This window comes from Kogia breviceps, chromosome 3 (genome assembly GCF_026419965.1).
Source record: "Kogia breviceps isolate mKogBre1 chromosome 3, mKogBre1 haplotype 1, whole genome shotgun sequence".
Lineage (NCBI taxonomy): Eukaryota > Metazoa > Chordata > Mammalia > Artiodactyla > Physeteridae > Kogia > Kogia breviceps.
Window position 1 is genome coordinate 7,878,345 of NC_081312.1, and position 17,607 is coordinate 7,895,951.

Consider the following 17,607-nt stretch of genomic DNA (forward strand, 5'->3'; position numbering starts at 1 on the left):
GAGGACCGAGACCACAGGCAAGTGAACAGACAGCTGAACCAGACCCTGCCAGGTAACGCTCAGAGCCAGGAGGAGGAGCCAACCAGAAGACCCAACCCAGAGGGATGGTGGGGGGGGCTGCTTCTTTAGGAAGATAAGCAGAGTCAGCCCCACTGAACACAAAGCTGAGAGGAAGAGAGGGATCCACAAGGTACAGAAGTCGGGGACCAGCATTCCTGGCAGGGGGAGAGCTGATGCCAGGGCCCCGGGCAGGCTGGACAGGCTGAGGACCAGCGCAGGGGGGCCACTGGGACAGCGTGGGAAGGAAGAGGAGGAACCCAGACAGACCTCAGGTGATGTTGAGACCCACAGGCCTGGGAGACTAGCTTGGATTCTATCCCAAGGACAGTGGGAATCCACTCAGTGGTATCAGAATGGAAATGACGTGAATGAGTCAATGAATGGATGTGAAGGAAAGAATGAAGGAATGAGGCCACGAGAGAATTTTCTAAAAGCACGAATGCAAATATAAAACACACACACACACAGGAGCTGTGTCTTCACTGTCCTTTTATTCTGTGCAAGCCCTAATACAAGGGAAGGTTACGTCTGGAGCCATGAGAGAATTTTCTAAAAGCACGATGCAAATATAAAACACACACACACACACACACACACACAAACACACACACACACACAGGAGCTGTGTCTTCACTGTCCTTTTGTTCTGTGCAAGCCCTAATACAAGGGAAGGTTACGTCTGGAGCCATGAGAGAATTTTCTAAAAGCACGATGCAAATATAAAACACACACACACACACACACACACACACACACACACACACACACACAGGAGCTGTGTCTTCACTGTCCTTTTATTCTGTGCAAGCCCTAATACAAGGGACGGTTACGTCTGGAGCCGATGCAGAGACTGACATGAGCTCAGTCGAGGCTGGCCTGGGATATTGAGAGAGGTCACCTATAAAGGAGGCAAAAGAATACCACAGGGACTTTGTCATCCTTCTATGGGCCAGATGAGCTCACACCCCTCAGTGCTGAGTGTCTTTCTAAAGAAGCCCTTTACGGCTTCCCTGGTGACCCAGCGGTTGAGAGTCCGCCTGGCGACGCAGGGGACGTGGGTTCGTGCCCGGGTCCGGGAAGATCCCACGTGCCGTGGAGCGGCTGGGCCCGTGAGCCATGGCCGCTGAGCCTGCGCGTCCGGAGCCTGTGCTCCGCAACGGCAGAGGCCACAACAGTGAGAGGCCCGCATACCATTAAAAAAAAAAGAAGCCCTTTAAAGACCACATCAAGAGCCTCCCAGATCACAAATGTACACTTTCAGGATAATTTGTGTAAACGGTTGTAATGTTATATGAATGAACCCCTGTGGCTTGGAATACAACTTCCAGGGAACACAGATCTCAAGGATGCTGTATCTCAAAGAACTGAGATGATCATGACTGCAGGTGTCAAAGTAGCATGTGTAAGCTTAAGGAACAAGTAATAATCACATGTCAGTGATATGCAAACCTCCGTGAAATGCGAGACAGCACAAGGACATTTTTTAAAATCACAATTTTGTATTGTATGTGATCTTAAGTATAGGTTCGTAGATTAAGAAATTGGTTATCCCAAGTTGATTTTCCGAGTAGTCAAAACACTTCGGTGGGAATCTTTTCATTGAGAAAATAAGGAATGACCCAATATTTGAGGTCATCTCTTTAGCATGTGCAACTTACAAAAAACTCACCATGTGGTCGTTTCTAAGCCAGCGTGTGTTTGGTCGACTACTCCTCGTAGGAAAATGCCAGGAAAGATGTGGGCACAGTGTCTGAAGCAGACCACGTGAGCTGGACAGTCTCCTCCCTTCCCTTCCTCCCCTCCCACTCTTCCTCCCTGCCCTCTTCTCTGCCCCTTCCCACACCGCAGAGGCTGGAAGCCCAGAAGCTGCCTTTCTCAGCCCCAGGATGCCCCAGTAGGTCCCTGCAATGAGAGGCACTCCAGGGAGATCTGGAAGGTAGGAGGGAAGCAGGAGCCTCTATCGCCCTTGCAGGAACATCGGGCACCCCGGCTTCCACAAACAGGTGACATGAGGTCTTACCACTGACTGGCGCCTGGGCAACCTACAGTTTCAGCTGAGACTCCTGGCAGCTGTGTCCACCATCTCTGCAGTTCTGAGCTCCCAAGTGCCAGCAGCAGCTTCCATGATCTTTACAAGGCCAGCTCTTCCAATCATCCCAAAGCCTCCAATGCCCTGTAAGTCCCCTCCTGCTTGAGATACCCAGGGTCACTTGGGTTTGTCCAACCCAAGCCTTGCTGATACAGGATGTCAGTACCTCTCTCTGATCCTGCCTTGAGCTCAACTTGACCTTGGTTCTTGGCCCCTGTGGGCTCCCGGCACCCACCTGCTTCCCTTTGTTAAAACCTTAGAGGTGCAGGAAATGGAAAGCAAGTTCCCCATCACTGGTGGTGTACAAGCAAATGCCAGAGCGTCACTCACCAGGTATGTCATACAAGGGACCCCCAGGGAGGGAGTCCTGCAGGGCCACCAGTTAGGGAGTTTACCCCAAGCGGGAGCCAGAAGTACCTGAAGAGGTCCGGCTCCTGGCTTGGGACCCCTTCCAACTGTGTTCCATGGGTGTACAGTTTACTCCAGCCCTGGAAATTAATCTGTGCCTGCCAGCCCAAGACAAGTCCAATTTCAGTGCCAAGTCACCCTGACCAGTGGTCATAAGGAAAATATGCCTGAAGGCAAAGGAAAAGCTACCAGGGGGAGAGAGAGAGAGAGAGAGAGAGCCTTTACAAGCCACAGCTTAGTGGAGATAATCAGCACCTCTGCCTTTCCATCCCTGTTTGGCTGGCTAACACTTAGTTGAAACGTCCACCCCTGGAAGCCCTTCTCACGGTCACCAACAAGCCAGGCTGGGTACCCCTCTTCTAGCCGATCATCTCCGTGGCACTCGTGCCTCACTGATGCCCCTGTCAATAGAGAAGGCGTCGTTCCCCAAAGCCAGCATGTGTTCAAGGGAGCAAGAAAGTGTCTTATCTTTATATTTCCATAACTCAGCTGCATCTCTAATATAAGAATCTCCCTATATTAGTAAAAGTAAATGTAGGCTCCGTGCTCTAACATAGAGTCCCCGAGGCATTGCCTTGAATAAGAGAGAAGTTTACACCCATCCGGAACAGCAAAGGGTGCCCTGGGTCTTCTCGTGGTGGGGGGTCTGAGCTGGTGGGGGTCCTGACCACCCACAACAAGCGGCTTCCATCTCTGGGTCTAGGTTGTGTGCCCCAATTGCTTTCGGCCTTGGGTCTGAAACTGTACACCTTGGAGGGCGGGGGACATGTACAGAGCACGTGGCTTCATCTTAAGTATATACAAGAGACAGAAGTTGCACATGCTTTGCCCTCACAGCCCGTTATCCATGGGCAAAGAGCATCGTATGGCCCCCATCGACGTCCACGTCATCCCCGAAACCTGTGAATATGCTACCTTACGTGGCAAAAAGGACTTTAAGATGTGATTAAGGTTAAGCAAGTTATTCCGGATTATCCAGGAGGGCTCAAAGTAATCGTGTGAATCCTTAAGAGTGGTGAAGCGTTCCCGGCTCTAATCGGTCAGAAAAATGTCACAGCAAAGAAAGGAAGAAAGGGTCAGAGAGCTGCTGGCTTTGAAGATGGAAGAGGGGGGCCACGAGCCTGGGAACTGGGAATGCAAGCCCCCTCGGGATGCTGGAAGGGACAAGAAAATGGATACTCCCTTGAAGCCTCCAGAAGGAACATAACCCTGCTGACACCTCGAAGTCAGCCCAGTGAAGTCCATGTCAGACTTCTGACCTCCAGAAATGTAAGAGAACAAAAGTGCATTGCTTGAAGCCATGGAGTCTGTAGGAGTTTGTTACCACAACAGCAGGAAGCTAATATACCCAGTCACATGACCTACCTAGCTGCAAGGGAAGCTGGGAAATGTAGTCTCTGGCATCTTTCCTGTCCTTCTCCCTCCCTCGAGTAACAGTCTCCCTCCTGCACCTGTCTGCATCCCCTGGAACCCAGAGCATGGGCTCTCTGCAGCCACCCAGCCCCTGTATGCAAACAAACTACAGTCCAGAAAAGAAGCCTGCACAGTAGAAGAGACTCAGGACCAAACCTCACCTGTTGTTTCTCACTACAGGGCCATGAGCAGAAAACCTGCCAGGGACCACCTCCCAGGATGCCAGCTGGAAAGCAGGCACCAGCACCTTCTAGCCTCAGCTCCACAGGTTGAGCAAGGCTCCATCAGTCCCCACCTACCTCAGCCGTGGCCTGAGGAAAAGAGCCGGTGTGGATCCCTTCTCAAAGATGCACCAACATCCCACTGTCCTGTGCCCCCTCTCCACAGCCCGCTCCAAGCCTCTTCATCTGGTCTGTGAGTGCATCTTCTTCCAGGTCTCCTGGAGAACAGACATAGTGCTGCCTCACCATTTCTGTCCGACACTCCATGGCTGCTACAAATGCCTGCTGCAAAGACGGCCAGATGAGGACACCCAGCCCATTTGCAAGGAGAGGAAACTGAGGCTCGGTAGGTCACCTGACTGGCAGATGTAATCCCTCAGCGGCTGAACACCCCTTGGTGTTCAACCCCGACGTTGAGGCTCTCAGCTGAGGGGCTGCCTTCACAGCTCAGACAGCTGTTTATCCAGGATGTACGGGCTGGAGTTAACCCTCCCCTCCCTCCCCCAGCTGGCTCCCTCTCTCATAGTGGATCATTCTAAGGCAAGCATCGTACGCTTCCCAACGCACGGTGTTGATGCCTCCCATCTTCCCTTCCCTGTGTCCCCTCTTCACCACCCTGCGTGTGTTCCTGGACCCCCCAGGGTCCTGCCTCCAGGGAAACCCAAGCCCAGATGCGTGACTTGCCAAAGAGACAGGGCTAGTAAGTGACACGGTCAGAGCTCAACATGGGGGGCAGGGTCTGTGGACATCCACTCGAACAATCACCGTGACAAACCAGCGCTGCCCAACCCGAGAGAACCCAGGGTCCGTGCCTTCCAGAGATTTCCCCTCCACTGAGGGAAGATCACACATCTCCATTCCGCTTGGCCAAGGAGAGTCTCCTCTCAGGCTCTCCCCTGAGAACCAGCACCCACATCCAGCATCTAATTGGGTCACTGGCCACCCATGTAGATCACTCACCATACACCAGCCACAGAGGTTGCCAAGAAGGAGGAGAAGAGTTGGCCCTAGAGGTGCTCCGAGAAGGGGCAACACACAAGGAAACAGGAAAAATAACAGCCTCAACCATCTCTTGGAGTCTGATATAAACAGGCCAAAGGGAGCAATAGCCCAGGCCTCTGAGGGAGGTTTTGAGAATTAAGTGAGAAAATAGGTATTTTCACAGTTCCTGGCTTAGTGTAAACAGCCAATTACCTTCGGCTTTCACCATTATTGTTTACATACTCATTCATCCATAGGCAACAATAATACATCACAGCAAACCTACAAATCTGTTATGTTGTTCCCATTTTACAGATGGGGAAACTGAGGCCCAGAGATGTTGAGGACTTGCCTGAGGTCACACAGTGCTGCCCTCTTGGGCTCTGATGCCAAGTCCTGGGCTGACATTTACTCATTACACACTCCTAACATCACTAACATACTCCCTGACTATTACCTGGGGTAACACTCACAGGGCAGCCTCTGCTTTTGCATTTCTGTAAGTTTTCCACACAGCAGGCTCATGGCTGAACTCATGAGAGTGGACTTCTCGGGGAGGCGGGAGAGAGAAATGAGGGCCAGGTCACCACCTGCCTTAGCTCTGGATACACAGACATTTGTCCCCTAGGCCTGGGTGTCTCCCTGGCTCTGTGTTAATAATCGATTAGTGGGCAAAGCCTTCATATAATTCCAAGCAGCTCAGTGCCTCCCTCTCCCAGGTTGTCCTGGAGTTTCAGAGGCAAACCTCCCCTGTGCGTATACATCAAAGGCAGGAGGTTAATGGGGACGCCCACCGAGCTGCAAGGAGATGAGATACCTCCCAAGTGGACGACGGGGGCAGCAGGGCTTTGCCATCACCCTCTGCATCCACTGAGATGAGAACAATCGGGGACGTGTGGATGGTGACACGCTACTGATCCCCTGGGGTCTGCACACCAGCAAAGCTAGCGGACAGCACTCTTGTTTTGGGGCCCCTTTGCTCCCCTCTCCCTCATACATCACCTCCTCTGGGAAGCCCTCCTTGTTTCTTCCGGCCCAGCACAATCCTCCTGCAGCCCGTGCCATCTTTCAGTGCCTCTTGGTGACATCCTCTGGTGCAAGCACTTCTTTTGCCAGCTGTTTATGTCATCTCCCCAGGAAGCTCTGTGAGGACAGGATCCAGAGCTTATGCCTTTGCATGTCACCACCCAGCAAATAGGGCGTGGCAAATAACAGGTGTGCCAGAAGGTACTTGTTGATTGAGTGGTGAACTCCTATGCATCCTTCAAAACTTAGAAGCCAAGCTCGTACTTCAGGAAGCCTTAAAAGGAAGGACCGGGACAGACTAATTTCTGGTTCCCAGCTTCCAGCATGGGGTAGGTTATGGTGTCGAATATGCATCGTTCTCACTTTCAAGCCTTTGACTTACTCTCTTCCCCTGAAATATGGTGTGGATACAGGGTACTACAATAAGCCCTTTGCAGTGAGGGGCTCTGTGTCTCTTCTTGACATCTCTGTTCCCTAGCACATAGCAGGCTCTCAGTAAACATTCCATTAGAGAATGACTTGATGAAGACATGAGTCCCCTCTTTCTCCTCCTCAGCCCCCATTTACTCATTCAACCAAACGTCAGGGGGCCCTGACATACACCAGCACTGTATTGGCCCTGTGGACAGAGGAAGTTACACAGACAGTCTCTGCCCTCAAGGAGGGGGAAGGAAAGATACTAATGGATGGTGAGGCTGGATTTTTTTCCCTTTAATCCGCACAAGGGTTTCATACGTTAGATTATCTCATTCCGTTTCGCCAATGAGAAAAAAGGATTAGCCCAGCAAAGTCAGTTGTCCAAGGTCATAAGACTAATAAGTGATGGGGCTTCTGTTTGAATCAAGGATTGTCTGACCCCAAAACCCATTTCACTGGGCCTCCTGACTAGAGGAAGAGTTAAAACGATTTTTAAAAGAAAACAAACATAGTAATAAGCAGATGGGTGTGAAGGCTCCAGCCAGAAAGGCAAATAGTTGCAATGGATCAGGAAAAGGACAGATTGCCACTGGCGGGGTCGGGGAATAGATGAGCAAAGGAGGGAGAAGCAGAGAGACAGGGAGAACAGAAACAAACCAGCCCTGGATGGTAGGGGCCGGCCCTCCCGGGCCATCGCTGAGGATTGTTCAAGGGTGTGCACTGCACAAGGGGGCCATGGCTAAGGGGGTGCTATTCCCACCCCCAGATAATGACAATATCCTCTAGGAAAATCTCCTGACAGATGGAAGTCAAGGGCTTTGTGGGAAGAGACATCTTTTCCTAATTCACCCAATGGGGCTGACAAGGCTGGAGGCAGCTCTGGCCACAGCTCAGAGTTCAGTCCCAGCGTGATGGTGCATCGGAGCAAGGAAAGTTCTACCAAAGGGGCCAAGAGGGAAGCTCAGTTCTAGGACTCAAGACCGACAGACCTGGGACGTGGCGGGAATAGGGTGCCTGCTGCCTACTGTCATCCATATCTGTGATGCCAGATACCCACCCAAACGTCCAACCCCAGCTAAATAGTTCAGCGAATCACCTACACCCACAACATGGAGTCCTCTACAGCCAGTTTTTAAAAATCACATTCTCAAAGACATCTTAAGAGCTTCAGAAAATGTTCATGCCATTGAAAAAATCAAGATGAAAAACTTATACAAACCTTCTTGTGTGTCTGAGCATTACCCATGTGCACAGGTAAAATTAAGTAATCTCAAAGTTTTCCCTAATGCACATGTATGAATGCGATAATTAAAAATAAAATTTTAAAAATGGATAGTTTTCGAAGGACCTAGAATTCTTTGTTTCTGACTTGCCGTTGGGGTCCAGCAACCCAAGTCCAGGACTCAGGTCCCTTGAAACGAATCTGTGTCCAGGCTAGAAGCTCCCGGCATGCGCCTCCAAGGTGACAGTGTGGGTCCTACTAGACTACGGTACCCTGAATGCTCCCGACTTTGGTGTGATATCTATTATCGGCTTTGAGAAAAAGGTACCCTATCACTGCACATCAAAAATTCCCCATGACACAGGCCGTATGCACTCCCCATGTAACAACGCAACTGGAACCCAGGCTCTGTGATACTAGAAAGTAATGATAGCGTTGGGGAGGGGTGATTAAAATAATTAGAATGGACTTTAAAGTCACCAAAGGCAGCGAGGGGAGAAATCTCTCTTACAGGCCTTTCTGGGGCTGAGCTGCGGAGATGGAGGGACTCTGAAGGGTGGTTGGCTGGCGGAAAAAGGAAAAATAACCAGCAGAAAAGATACGGGAATCTCAGAGCTAGAAGGGGCAGGAGATGCACGGGTAGCAACCTCAACCTGGCACCGAGGGGAGCCACCCTGGGAGGGCAGATGAGGAAACACCCAGGATCTGCAGTTTCCCATCGAAACCTGGCTGTCACGACCCCTGCTCCTCTGGCTACCAGGCCAGAACTTTCTGAGCTCTCCCTAGCCCACTACCTTTTCTTGGGAAATGTCTTTTTTCATTGACCTTTCTAGTTGCAAATCTTTCTCAAAAAGATATTTTAAAATTAGAAATTCAATTTCACCCCCAATTTCTCTCCCATCACAAGAGCTATTTTCATACTCCTGTTCCCTTTTATCTTTTCCACATTCCAGTCTCTCCACCTGGGCACTGCTGTTTCTTCCCTTTTACCTGATGAAACCCTGCTCTACCTTCAGCCCACACTTTGGTGGTCTTTCCAGCCCTCACCCTTTGGTTCTGGGGCCCTCCTGGGGCTCCCCAGTTCCTGACGCACACCAACCTCCCTTCTGTGAGCCGCTAGCAAGGTGGGCCGTGAGCATTCACGTTACACCTTCTCCGCTGAGCCCAGGCCCAGTCACACTATGCTGTTGTGAGAGGCCCGCGTACCACAAAAAAAAAAAACATATTTGGGGGGTGTCGATTTTTCCCCCAATATTCCATCCATCAGTGTCCATTTGTCAACAAGCAAATCCTACTTAACATTTTTGTTTTAATTTTATTGCATTATAGTTGATTTACAATGTTACGTTAGTTTCAGGTGTACAGCAAAGTGATTCAGTTATACATATATACTAACGCTATTTAACACTTTTAATGGTTGTATAGCATTCAATCCAATCCCCACTCCACACGCATTTATGAAGCGCCTGCTGTATGCAGGCACTGTGCAAAGCACAAGCAATCCAGAGGGACACTGTTTGCATCCTGCCCTCTGGCCATGAGAGCAACCCACCTGCATTCACTGTTTCAGAGGATGGAGAAGTATAAGTGGGCACATACACTAACCCACCCCTTTGACAGATGGGAAAACAGAGGCACAGAGGCAAATCATGCACAGAGCCCTGTCTAGTACCTGGAATCCAGACCCACAGCCCAGGCCTCTCCCCAGTACACTCCCCAACCCACACAACAAAGGAATGTGCTTCTTTATTAGTTAGACTTCTACAGAGTTCTAAATCAAACCAAAGCATCCAAAATTTTAAAGTTTGATCAGCTGAGAAATAAGGATATTAAATATGATTAAATATGATTGCATTTGAGGGTACAGACTGTTCTTCCATTACCTTCTTTGATTAAAAAGCTATCTGAGCTGTGAGGTAGAAAAGTTAAATGCGACAAGAAAAAAAAAAGCGCCTCATTCCTACTTTTTGTAAAAAAATAGCATTGTTTAAGATGTGATCGTCACCACATCGAGAACACATGAGTTAACATCTGCAGTTAATATTCTTCTCACGCTTCTTAATTGAGAGAAATAAAAGCGATTAGGAAGAATAAAAAGTTATTCCTATGATTCTTTAGGAAACATAAGTTAGGCTACATTTTTTTTTAATGGAACATAGACCAGAAGCTCAAAATCCTAAGCTGAAAGTTAATTGGTGCAATACTGAAGTTTAAAGAATCATAAAGTTTTTGGTCTTTGGACTACGAGGGGAAAATTACCCATAACGTTGTTTGGATTTACAATATTTTAGCTGCTATCCTGGTCTATCTCCTCTTCCTGAGATGATGATTATTATTACTGTTCTGATCATTTCTCACGTTCAGCCCTTCCCCTCTGAGTTTTGCGAATGGTGATGAACTTGGGGGAACTTATCAGAATGGCTGGTGTGTTACGTCGATCGAAACGGATCTGGAGAAAGCAATAGTACTGTGAAGTACAAGGAGGCTGTTTTCAGCAGTGCCAAATGGCATATTCCTGAGAGATAAGATAAATGACCAAGAAAGAGAGAGAGAGACAGAGCAAGAGAGAGCACGCCTGGGTAACAGCTCACTTATCTCCACCTTCTAATTGAATAGTTGGCTGGGACTCAAAACGTGGTTCTGACCCACTTCAGCCCTCAGGATGCCACATCACCACCAGAGGGAAAAATGATCGATCACAAATTAGCCTTACATGAGGGTAGCTTGAAACTGTCATGAAAGGAACGGGGAAAAAAAGCTATGAAAACGGTTTCTGTCAAAATCACTCGAAGACCTACAGATCGTGGAAATCTAGTGGTGACTGTCGACTTGTACATTACTACCCAAATTAGAAAATGTTTGGAAAACGTGAAAACTGGACTCAGCCTCCAAAGGTACATGAACTTGGCCTTGGCTGATTCTTTTGCAGCAAAAGTATGGAATGACTTTGTTTCCCCAGGGCTGTGACAGGAGGGACTTAAACCCGGAGGACTCACTTCACCCAGAGAAGCGTCAGGACGTAGGACTGCCAGATTCAGCAAGTAAAAAAATACAAGATACCTGGTGAAGTTTGAATTTCTTTTAGTCTAAGTATGTCCCATGTAATATTTGGGACATACCTGTACTAAAACATTATTTATTTTTTATCTAAAATTCAAATTTACTGGGCATCCTGTATTTTACTTGGCCGCCCTCGGCAGGAGGCAAGCTTCGTGCCAGCCCTCTCCTTGTCTTCCCTGCATTTATTCCCGGGGTTCCCATAGCTGGGCCCCAGAAGGTGCACGGAAGACTCAGGCTGGCTGGGGTCACAGGCAGGAGGGACGTTAATATGAGCAGGGGGGATGAGGACAGGACCTATTTCTGAGAGCACAGTCTGCAGTCCTGAGGCAAAAGCCCTTCAGGAAGTCCCCCAATGTCTTGATGCAGAAGAGGAGCAGAGGGTCCTTGGGGCCCCCTGTGTGGAGTCACGTGATGGGTGCTACGTACTAGGTTCAGCGTTGTGAGGCAGCTCAAAAGAGGCTGAGCCTTTATATTCCTCCCTCATTTAGGTACCTGCCATCAGGCGAATAACAGTGCTTGCAAAGGGTCCAGAGAAGAGATTATCAAACCTATATGTGCATAAACACCCCCAGGGAGACTTGCTAATAATCCAGAGACCTGGACCCCATCCCTCAGAACCACCGATTCCAATAGTATCGGGTGCACCTCGTAATCTGCATTTTAAATAAGTAACCCCCCAAACGCACATACACACACACCCCACCAGGTGAAAAATAGTGACCTGAGTTTTAGGCTCTCCCTAAACACAGACCAAAAAAGACATTATGTTTCAAATAAAATATTATTAAAAGCATTTTCTCCAAAGATCATATCACTCATTAATTTGGCATTTCACACTTTGATTATGGCTAGGTTCTCTTTTAACAACATGATGCAAAAATCAGAGTGAAGAGTAACATTTCTACAAGTGGATGATTCTTAGATCAGTTTTCTTGTCCCAGCCTGTATTTTTGTTTCTTAAACGTAATATAATTTTCCCCACCACGAGGACCAATTTGAACTATTTATAATAGTTTAATAATAGGAATATATGTTACTTCTGTGCTTGTGAGATGGACATAATTACAGAATTTTAGGATTATAATAGAAAATTATAAGATAAAAAAACTACAGAATTTTAGAATGGAAAAAGAAAGTGGTAACTTACAAAAATGTAAGCATTACCTGAAGGGGCATTTTCCTATATTTTCTCCAAAGTAAGTACATAAGTAGTATTATTATACATAATAATATGTCATAATACAAATGTATTATTAAATTCTTATATAATATTATTAGACACACCACTATGGATTGCTAAGAAAATAAGATATTCCCTTCAATGAATCTATGTTAAAATATAAGCAGGACTTTTGCCTTTACTATTTGGAGAGTGTCATACGACCTAGGTTTTGGTGCCAAAAAAAGCTACAATTATTTTCCCACAAGTTTTTAAAGGAGCTTACCTAGGAAAATATTTGTATGTTAAAGGTATACAAAAAATAATTTGAAGGTGTACAGGAAGTTCTTTGGCTATTTTAAATATAGCACATCGATAGTAATATAAAACTTCGTCTAAAGAAAATAACTTGAAAACTGTGATGGGTGGTGATACAGGTTGAATTGTGTCCCCCCAAAAATGTGTTGAAGTCCTAACCCTTTGTACCTGTGAATGTGACCTTATTGGAAATAGGGTCTTTGCAGATGGAATCAAGGTAGCGTGAGGCCATTAGGGTGGGCCCTCCTCCAATATGACTGGTGTCTTTCTAAGAAGAGGGAAATTGGGGGCAGACACTCACAGAGAAGAGAAGGTTCGTGTGAAGACACAGTGGGAAGACGGCCATTGAAGACGGAGGCAGAGACAGGAGTGGTGTTGCCTGGAACCACGAGAAGTCCGGAAGAGGCCAGAGCCCTAGATATTTTGGCGGGAAAGCAGCCCTGCTGACACCTTGATTTTGGACTTCTTGCTTCCGGAATTGCGAAAGAATAAATTCCTGTTTTTCGAAGCCACCCAGTTTGTGGTGTTTTGTTATGGCAGCCACAGGAAACTCATATGTGTGGGTTGTACTCCAAGTATGCTAAAAAAAAAAAAGGTTTATTTTCTTTTTGCAAAATAATACAATGAAAAGTTTAAAACATTAAATAAAATTAAAGTCTCCCCTCAAACCTGTTGGAAATGGTGTCCTTGGGGCAGCCCCAGCTGACTCTTACAAACAGACCTCCTGTTGCCCGTTCTGGTGGTTTCCTCCACCGCTGGCAGAAGGTGATGTTTATTTCCCTTCTCATGTCTCTTCTTCTGAGTACTCTTCAGTCTGCACCCCCTTGCTAGGGATCTGTCACTTCTTTTTTAAAAAATTTATTTATTTTATTGAAGTATAGTTGATTTACAATGTTGTGTTAGTGTCAGGTGTACAGCACAGTGATTCAATCCTATATAAACATGTATATGTGTATGTATATATATATATATTCTTTTTCAGATGCATTTCCCATATAGGTTATTACAAAATATTGAGGATAGGGGTACTGTCACTTCTAATGTCACCTCCCACCCACTGGGAGAGTGTGACTTGGCCGCCCTTAGAGCACCGTGCCCAATCTTATTCCCTGCCTCTCTCCAAAGACGCTTGATCACGTTTCTCTCAGGCAAACCTTTGAAGTGCCCTTTCTAACCCAGCTCCATGTTAATCCCCTTCTTGCCAGATATTACTCAAAATGGCCAGAACTTTTATTTTATGAACAGTTCAGCCGGCCTGGAAAAAGTCCACACTAACTCTTGCTTCCTAAGGAGACGTGCAGCAGACAGCCAGCATGTAGTATGTGCTCACTAAAGGAAGTCACAGGTAGCCTCACATCACACACGTGGACTTGACTCTGGGACAGTCAACCTGAGTTTTAGGACCCGAAAGCCAAAGGGAAGGTCGGGGGTCTCCTCATTTGCCACACCGGAAAAGATGTGAGGAAAGCATTGGACTTTGGGTGGGGGGGTGGCTGGTACACAATGCACAGGACATGACCAACCCCCTCTAAGGCAAAGTGCCCATTTCAACGTCACTCCATTGAAATGTGAGCAAGTGTGCCCTGTGTAGCACTGCTCTGGGCACTGGGGTAAGAGGCGATGGAAGCCAGGCTCCTGCCCTCAGAGATTTTTATAATCTAATAGCTGATACACTTGAAAAACTCTTAAGAAACAGGGGTCTTTCAGAATGATCTCATGAGAGGATTAGCTTGAATAGTGCCAGACAGGACCAATCCTCTCAGGCTTCCTGGAGGAGGTGTCTGGGGTAAGCCTCATGGCCGGAGAGTTCACTGTCAGTGTGACAGCTGAGATCATCTTGATCCTCCCAGATGTTTATGGAATAGAGGTCATGGGCACACAGAAAGCATATTCTCTGTGGGGACCCAGGATGGGAGAGGAGGATTTTGATAACCAAGTTTTAACCTTAAATATCTCTTCCTACAGGAGAGCTGTTCCTCACTCCAAATCCACCCTCAACTAATCATGTGACCTGAGTTTACGTCTTCATGGTACCTTGCGTTGCTCATCACAAATGTGATGGGTCATCTGGGAGGTGGTCGTTACTCCATGTCTGTTCTCCTGGACCAGTTGAGACCACGATAGGGTGTGAACATTTCTGACTCTCATATCCCAGTTCCATCAGAGCCTGTGCACCCAGTGGGTGCTTAATGAATACTTGTTGAATTAATCAAATCCTCTAAGTGCTTTGTACTCAAAAACCCCACCAGCAGCATCCATCCACATCACCTGGAGCTGGTGAGAAACACAGCATCTCAGGTCCCACCCAAGACCTGAACTCGGATTTTAACAAGCTCCCGGGTGATTCCTGCACATTCGAGTTTGAGAAGCGCTGCTCTGGGCACAGAGGCCCATCTTAAATTGGGTGGTGGCAGGTTAAGGTAAGCGATGGAAAGTCAGAGTTGGAAGGGACCTTCCAAAGAATAGCAATTATTTGCCCAAAATGCCCTCTACCACCTCTCTCCTTTGGATCTCAAGCCTTCCCAGACCCCAGCTGATTGGATTGGGGACCCACAGGCACCTTCCAAACTATTATATTGAAGTCCCCCCCCCCACAGCCTGCTTGCTTATGTACCTTCTCCATAGGTTTGGGAACAGAGGGCAGGCATTGGTTTCGAAAGCTCTGTCCCCGGGGGGAGAACACGTTTCCGAAAGTGCGGTCCCACTTTTCACCATTCAAAAGCCAATACTTGAGCACCAAGATTGGTGGAGAGGAAAGTGTGCTTTATTTCTGAGGCCAACAAACAGGGATTGGAGGGCAGACTCGTGTCCAAAGGCCGACTGCCCCGCTGACATTCAATGGGCCAGAGCTTTTAAAGGGGAGTTTCAGGGGTGTATAGGAGGAAAGAGGGGGATACATGCGGAAATGGCACGGTCAGCTCTGACAGTCGTCTTGAAATGGGTCCTGCGGTGGTCTGATCAGCGTCATTTTGATTGGTTTAAGTACAGTTAGTCTTCAGTTCCAGGGTCAGTTTGTTCCCATTTCATTGAGACCGGTTCTCGGAATTGTGGCAGCTCGTGTCATGGCTACAGTCTGGTCATTATGTCATTAACTTCTTCCACCTGATGGGGGTTTCAGTATCTACAAAACAGCTGAAACGTTAGGGCTCAGAATATTATCTACAGCCCTTGAGGAGGAACTAAAGGTCCTTGACATTGCTTAATGACTAAACTATTGTTATTTTGTCCTGTTTGCTTTACTTTACTTCTGTGTTTTTATCACTTCTCTGATTAAACTTATTCTTTGGCTAAAGTTTTTCTACAGACAAAAGGCAGATGGAGGACATGGGGTACAAGACCATAGGCTCCTGCTCTATTTCAATCAGAGTCATTGTAATCAAGTAGTCTCAGTAAATAATGGTTGAGTGACCAACTGATCCTTTAAGCCCAGGTCTTCTGGCTCTACGGCTATGCTCTTTCTGCCTCACCAGTGGGCATCTCAAGTGGAGGAGAAGCCAAAAGCACAGCAGCCAACACTCAAACTGTGTAGGGATGTTCCCTGGAGGCATTCGGGTTCATTCAAAAGCAGACTTTCCAGGATCGAGAGGTTGCATGTCTTGGTGTTGAGTTGGGTATGGAAAAAATAAATTGTACCTCCCGTTGAGTAAAATGGCTATATGGAAAGAAGCTATGAAGGTCCACTGTAAAGAATCTTCTGGAACTCCAAGACCTTGGGAGATGTGAGAAGGCAGAACTCTGGAAGGGAACACTAAAAATCACTCTGCTTTCCTGCCAGGTGCCATCACCCATCACAGGAGCTGCTCAAGCAGCTGCAGAGGAAGTACCAGGTGGGTCTCCAGTATCAGCCGAGAGTCAGCGAGGGCACCTCGGAGGTCCTGCCCAACTCAGGTTCATGAGCTAGAACAGGGGTCCACAAACTTTCTCTGTATTGGGCCAGGGAGTAAACGTCTTGGGCTTGCAGTTTCCACCATTGAAACAGAAGGGAAGGTGGCAGGGCACAACTTTTAAAAGAATGACATAGCCATGCTACATGATGAAAAATCGTGAGAACAAACTGGGTCCAAGATGGCGAAAGATTCGACTTCCAGTAGACCTTGAGCTTCTTTATGCTCTCACTGTGATACATTAGCATGCTAAGTGCTACACCCACCAGTGCCATGACAGTTCTGAGGCCAACCATAAAAGGCCAAAAAGTGGGCAGTGGCCCAATTCCTGGAAATCCCCGCCCCTTCCCCCAAATAGTTGGAATAATCCCCCCACTCATAAGCCTGTGAAATTACCAGCCCGTAAAAACTAACCACCCCATATTTCGAGGCTCTCTCTCACCTTCTGAGACGGCCCACACTCTGTCTGTGGAGTGTGTTTCTCTCTAAATAAATCTGATTCTTACCTCTCACTTCGTCTCCAAAGTCTTTCACGATGAGGAAAGAACCTTAACTTCACCAGCAACACCATGATTGTTGCAACTCCTCAGTGCCGCCATTGTGCTGTGAAAGCAGCGTGACAAGATGTAAGCTAAGGGGTACATGTGTTCCAGTAAAACACCAATTACAGAAGAAGGTGGGCAGCCCACGGGCCCGAGTTTGCGGACCCCTGATCTAAAGTGAAACTGAAATGAAGCTAAAGTAAGAGTGGACTGTACACTTTGAGTCCTGAACGACACAGGGCAGATGCAGGGGTTGCCTCTCCGTGGAAATTCACCCCGTCTCCAGCTGATCTTCGTTCGGGGTCCCATTCAGACCACGGGAACTCTTCCAGGAAATAGAAGCAGCTGATGAAGACAAAAGTATTTTAACCAAAGGGGACAAACTGAATAAGCCGCCACTCCTAGTTCAGGATCGTGAGAGGTTTGGGACATCAACCTCTCTGTGACGTAATCAGTCACTGCCATCAGGTGGGGAGCAAGCATCCGCAGATATGACACACACGGTCACACACATTTACACACATACGTGCCTCACGCCCAAACACACACTCACACGAGAGAAAGAGAGAGAGAATCAGACATGATGCCTGTCTAGTCCATATTTAAAATGTTACAATTATTATTTCCCTCCCATTAAAGAGGCTCCTCCATAAATGTACAAATGGCGTTTGGACAATAAAACTGATGGGATTATAGAGTCAAGTCATCACCCTGTCCAGGCTCCCATTAAGATGCTCTATTACTTCGATGCAGAGCTACGGTTTCCTGCCTCTCTTATATTACCCTCCCTCTTGCCTGTATCCACAA

General features: G+C 47.6%; 1 long non-coding RNA gene across 1 annotated transcript; it reads right to left on the reverse strand.

Annotated features, from left to right (window-relative positions):
* Nucleotides 1-2,685: 2,685 nt before the first annotated feature.
* Nucleotides 2,686-16,856, reverse strand: LOC136793764 (uncharacterized). Its single transcript, XR_010839415.1, has 5 exons — nt 16,765-16,856; nt 12,676-12,954; nt 6,175-6,315; nt 4,270-4,409; nt 2,686-2,742 (listed from the first exon to the last, which is right to left on the reverse strand). It is a non-coding gene; the product is annotated as an uncharacterized lncRNA (long non-coding RNA).
* Nucleotides 16,857-17,607: the final 751 nt, after the last annotated feature.